Genomic DNA, 6,530 nt, shown 5'->3' with positions numbered 1-6,530 from the left:
TAAACACATATCTGCAAAACATTAGACAGGTTAGTTAAACCATCATCAAAAGAATCACCAAAAACAGAAAAATATTCCATGAAAACTTCAATGGACTTTCAATCATATTAGAGAAAATTGAAATCATCAACGTTGAAAAGTTGTAGGGGCGTTGCACAAGCCAAAGGGTATTCTTCGGTAGGCGAATGTTCTGTATGGGCATGTGAAAGTCGTTTTCTCTTGATCTTTTGGCACTATAGCAATATGATTGTAGCCTAAATATCAATCTAGGAAGCAATAAAAATCATGGCCTGTTAACCTCTTTAACATCGATGAATGGCAATGCAAAGTAGTCCTTACGAGCTGTGGAATTTAGTTTGCGATAGTCAATATATACTCTCCATCTTGTGACTATTTGTGTTGGAATCAGCTCGTTGTTATCGTTATGGACCACAATCATTCCTCCATTCTTTGGCACTACTTGGACTGAACTTAGCCATGCACTATCTGAGATTAGATATATAATTCATGCATGTAAGAGCTTCAAAACCTCCTTTTTGACCACTTCTTGCATTGATGGGTTCAATCCTCTTTGTGGTTGGATAGTAGACTTATAACTCTCCTCCATTAAGATCTTGTGTGTGCAAATTAAGGGACTTATACCCTTTATATTCGCAATTGTCCATCCAATGGCCTTCTTGTAGTTCCTCAATGTGCGCAATAACTTTTCTTCCTCTACAACATTCATCGAAGCATTAATGATTGGAAAAAAATTATCTTTTTCTAAGAATGCGTACCTTAAATGAGACGGCAATTGCTTGAGCTCAAGTGTAGGCGACTTCTTGATTGGTGAACTGGGTTGAGCCATCACGGCTCCAACTTCTCTTATTATGTTAGCTTGAGGATGAACTAAGGGTGGTAGAGTATTTAAGTACTTTAAACACTCTCTTATCTCTTCACTATCAACTTCATCCTCCTGATCTCTACAATTCATAAAGCAATTCTCTAAGGGGGAGATGGGGTAGCTTTCTTCAAAATTCTGATTCACTATGTTATCAAGGACACTAATCTCAAAACATGTGTCTATTTTGAATGGGCGTTTCATGGAGTTGAAAACATTAAACTCTACTTGCTCATCTTCTACACTTAAGATTAATTTCCCTTGATGAAAATATATCAATGTTCTACCCATGGCTAGAAAAGGTTGTCCTAAAATTAAAGGTATTTCTCTATCTGCCTCCATGTCTAACATTATGAAATCTACTAGGAAAATCAGTTTATCTACCTTAATCAAGACGTCTTCTACCACTCCCTTAGGATATGTTATTGATCAATCGGCTAATTGGAAAGACACAGATGTTGGCTTCACTTCTCCCAATCCAAGTTTCCTATAAATAGAAAGTGGCATTAAATTAATGCTTGCCCTTAATTCACATAAAACCTTATTAAAATAACAACTACCAATAATACATGGGATAGTTAAACTCCCTGGTTCTCATAGTTCAGGTGGTAGTTTCTTTTGAATTAGCGTGCTGCATTCTTCCATTAGCATAACTTTCTTGTGTTCCTCGAATTTTCTCTTATGCATAAGGATCTCTTTCAGAAACTTGGCGTATTTGGGCATCTTCTCCAACATATCAACAAAAGGAATATTAATATGCAAGCTTCGAAACATATCAATAAACTTACTGAATTGCTTGTCAAGCTTCTAATTCTTCAAACGATGTGGGTACAGAAGGTTGGATTCCTTTTTCTCCTTGGCATGACTTAAAGAAGCATTCTGGTCAAATTCATGGTCGTCGCAGCTACCACTTTCCTCGTCGCGGTGATGAGTGCCAACTTTTGACGATTCAGGAGCTAATTTAAGGTCGTTGCGGCGACCACTTTCCTCGTCATAGTGATCGTTCCTCTACTCTTCCTTCAAATCCCTTTCTTGTTCTTGCCTTCGTTTTTCATCTTCTGAATTCTCCAAGGTTCTTCCACTTCTCAAGGTGATTGCATGGATTTGTTCCTTAGGATTCTTCTTTGTATTGCTTAGCAAAACTCCTTGAACTCTTCTCATTAATATGTTATGGATTTGCCCTATTTGAGTCTCAAGGTTTCTAATAGAGGATGACTAATTTTGGACAAGGATTTCATTCTTTTCAAACCTCTTACTTGTCTCTTCAATGAACTTGGTAAGCACATCCTCCAAGTTAGATTTCAGCTCTTGAGCTTGAAAACCAAAAGGTTGTTATGTTCATTGTTGTTACTCTATGAGAATTTAGGATGCCTCCTCCATGCTGGATTGTATGTGTTGGAATATGCATTCCCTTGCCCCCTTTGAAAATTATTGACGTAATTTGGTTGTTCAAGCTAAGCAAACAGATTCCCTTATTGAGAATCCTTGGATGATTGATTACCTGCACAGAGTTCACATGTTAGAGGAGGTGATTCGATTGCATTTATCTTTAATACATTACCTAATTATTTTTGGATGTTTGAAAGTTAAGCAGCAAATACGGTGTAGCCGTCAACTTCGTGCACTCCCGTTGTTTTCCTTCCTGAATTTCTTTCCAAAGTCCCTATGTAGTTGTTGCTTGCCATCACCTCAATCAAATTGTAAGCTTCCTTTGGTGTTTTGTTATTCAAGGCTCCTCCACTGGCAGCATCTATGATGGCTTGTATGTTTGGCAGCAATCCTTGGTAAAACATTTGTACTTGCGACCAGATTGGCAACCCATAGTGAGGACACCTCCATAAGAGATCCTTATACCTTTCCCATGCTTCATACAATGACTCCATGTCTTGTTGGAAGAAATTGGTAATCCCACTTCTCAACTTGGCAGACTTGACAGGTGGAAAATATTTAGTAAGGAATGCTTAAGCTAACTCGTTCCATGCCGTGATGCTCCCAGATGGTAGAGAAATCAACCAAGCCTTAGCTTTACCCCAAAGGGAGAATGAGAAAAGCCTTAGCCTAATTGTGTCATCGGATACCTATTATTTCTGAATGCATCACATAACTCCAGAAAATTGGCGATATGCAAGTTAGGATCATCACTAAGCAACCCTATGAATTGGACCGAATGCTTAATCATTTGAATAATTGCTGGCTTGATCTTAAAATTATTTGGTTGAACTGGTGGTCTCCTGATGCTAGAATAGCATCCTTCAATAGTAGGACTAGAGTAGTCCTTCAATGCTCTTTGAACAACCACAATTCCACCAGTTGCATTTGCCCCCTGGGATATCCTCATTCTGATTCTCTTGATCTTCCATATTGTGATTTATAATTCCCTTGTCAGCCACTGATTTTTCTAAGTTGGCTTGCCTCTTTTCTTTCCTCAACTATTTATCCGTTATCTCAATCTTAGAATCAAAGGGATTAAGATCACCACCACCTTTAGAATGTAAGCTCTCCAGGATCTAAATAAAAGAAATAAACACAATGAAATAAAATAAAAAATAATTTTTAAAAACAAAAATAAAACAAATCAAATTAGCAAATAAATAGTTCGTAATGATATTGGTAAAAAAAAACAATTAGTTCCCCAGCAACGGCGCCAAAAACATGACAGGCTATTCGCAAGTGTACGAAATCACACAAGTAATAAAGCTCGAGTAAACGAGTGTCGAATCCTAAGAGAACTACTTACCAAGTACCAAACTAATCTATCTTATTACTATTTGATAAAACATAATTTTAAGAATAATTTAATAAAAAATGAAACAAACTAAAACAAGAGCAGAATTGTATTAATACTTTGGAAAAAAAAAAAAAAAAAGATCAATATGACTAAACCTAGGGCATAGATTTCACACCAATTTAATCCTATGCATTAACAATTAATTCTTATCCTAATTAAGCTTATTCTAAAGGCCAAATTTCCTAGTATTTCACTAACTTTCTCTCGAACAATTAGCGAATTAACTCTTAAGCAACAACCCAAAATATCTCTAAGTTGGATTTAGAAGTTAAAAGATCATTAAGTTTTATGGAACTTCCCAGAGCCTCACAGATTGCGGTAACCTATCTCTAGCGTTCGCACCATTTGTGGTTTTATTTCCTTAAGACTAATCAGGTTTCATCTCTCGATCTCAACCCAACTCATGATATCATTCAACTCTTGGATCCATAAGAATTGAAAGCATTACACACAATAATAAAACTTAGAACAATGCTCAACTAAAATTAACAACAATAACGTCAACATATATTCATAATTTGGGCTACATCTTTAGCCCTAGAAAATTTGGATGTTGTCAAGGAAACCCTTGAAGGGTCGTCAACGACTCTCCAAAAGTTTCATCAGATCAGAGACTGAGAACACTCAATTGCTTCCTTCTTGGTCTCAATGACGAGTTTCTCCCTTTCAGAACTCCGATCCTTGCAACCTCGCCATCGCTATCACTTTGCCAGACTTTCCAGTTAGTTGTTCAAGATGAAAGTCAACAGCAACTCACCACCACCAACTGACAAAGTGAGGTAATGGCGTTCCTTGGCTCTCGATCGGCACTTTTCGCTCAACCTACAAAGAAGAAAAAATGAGAGGTTAGTATTTGTCCAAAATGAAAGTGGGCGGCTAGGGTTCCAAATGCAAGAAAGGCTAAATTTATATGGCCACATGAACGATCAAGATCAAACTCTCTTATCTGATGGCCAAAAGCTATTAGCTTTAATCCAACAAACTAATGGCTCTCTTTCTGCCACATCACAGGCTGGATATAATGGGCCTAAAGGGCTCGGATTTGTAAAATAAAAAAAAAAAGGCCGTTTATATTGTGATAATTGCAAACGTCGGAATCAAACCCGTGAGACATGTTAGAAATTACACAACCGTCCACCTTCCAACAACAAAGATAAATCCAAAAAATATGTAGATTTCCAAGTTGCCAATATTCCTTCCAGAAACAACACTTTGACCCCGTTGATCAACACTAAACAATATGATCAACTCCTCAAAATGCTGAAGAACATCTCCCATCAACATCAATAGTTTCCTATGCTGGTACTTCTTTCTGTCTAAATTTAATTTCGGCAAATATTTTGATAATTGATTCAGGAGCTAGTGACCATATCATTTGCAACCTCAAATATTTTTCTCATAATTATCAACTCACTAAATCAATCACTTCCCTTCGTATGGGTAATGGACAAATTGCACCAGCCACTCAAATAGGAGTTGTTCATCTAACTGAACATTTGATTCTAAAAAATGTTTAATATGTTCCTACTTTCCACTTTAATCTTATTTTTGTGTCTAGAATTTGTTCTAATAACAAATGTTTTCTTTTTTTTAAATCCTAATGCATGCGAATTTTAGGACCCTTCAACTGGAAAACTATGGGTGTGGGTAGAGTTGATAATGGCTTTTACTATTGGACCCAAATCCAGTTCAGAGTTTATCTACTTGTATTACGAATAATAAATCTTCACGTAATACAAATTTCAGTAAAAACTCATTTATTTTACATCAATACTTAGGTCATAGGGCATCTATTCCCCAACCTCATTGTCCTATTTTTCTAATTGCAAAACAATCATGCACCACTTTCCCACTCAGCCACTCTAGTACTTCACAACCATTTGTCCTAATCCATCTTGATATTTGGGGGCCTTACCATACTCCTAATCATGATGGATCAAGATTCTTCCTTACTATAATTGATGACTTCTCCCGTGGAACGTGGGTATTTCTCATGCAGTCCGAAACCCAAACACTTACCCATATTAGGCATTTTTTTATCCATGGTTAAGACACAATTTCATTCATTAGTTCAACAAGTTCGAACTGATAATGCTCGTGATTTTTTCAATCTTCATTGCTCCTCACTTTTCCTGTCTCTTGGTATACTCCATTAAAGCTCTTGCACTTACACACCTCAGCAAAATAGGGTCATTAAACGTAAACATAGGCATTTGTTAGAGGTTGCTTGCAATCTTAAACACCAAGCCAATATCCCGATCTCTTTTTGGGGTGAATGTGTGGTCACAGCCACTTACCTAATCAATCGCATGCTGACCTCAGTGCTACAGGATAAGACCCCTTTTGAGATACTCTTTGGGAAAACTCCAAACATTGCCTATCTTTGTGTTTTTGGCTGCTTGTGTTATTCTACTATTCTTGGGTACCATGAGAAGTTTGGACCCTAGGCCACTCGTTGTGTTTTCATGGGATATCCTATGCTCCAAAAAGGCTATCGTCTTTATGATCCGGTTGACAAAAGAATTTTTTTTTTTTTCTAGAGATGTTCATTTTAAGGAAGACAAGTTCCCATTTCTTGATGACACTTCCAACTCACTTGCTTTGCAACCGCTAAAATTTCTAGAGAACAATCCTCAACTAGGGCCAATCTTTACAATTCATCCTTACACCATACTTAGACTCAGATTCATCACCACCTTCTAGTCCTCCGTCTGACTCACATCACTTGGATCTGAATTCCTCTAGGGCCACTTCACTTGCATCCGCTCCAAACTCTCCTATTCCTCCACCATCCCGATCCAACGACGGTCTTCTCGCATCAATCGCCCTCCTATATGGGCTACTAATTATGTTTGCTCCATC

The 6,530-nt window shown here is 37.3% G+C and overlaps 1 non-coding gene across 1 annotated transcript; it reads left to right on the top strand.

The window, feature by feature from the left end:
* Positions 1-2,695: 2,695 nt before the first annotated feature.
* On the top strand, positions 2,696-2,802 carry LOC116121098. Its single transcript, XR_004126657.1, has one exon. It is a non-coding gene; the product is annotated as a small nucleolar RNA R71 (small nucleolar RNA).
* Positions 2,803-6,530: the final 3,728 nt, after the last annotated feature.

Source organism: Pistacia vera, unplaced genomic scaffold (genome assembly GCF_008641045.1).
Source record: "Pistacia vera cultivar Batoury unplaced genomic scaffold, PisVer_v2 Contig965, whole genome shotgun sequence".
Classification (NCBI taxonomy): domain Eukaryota; kingdom Viridiplantae; phylum Streptophyta; class Magnoliopsida; order Sapindales; family Anacardiaceae; genus Pistacia; species Pistacia vera.
This window is presented reverse-complemented; position numbering and strand designations above follow the sequence as displayed.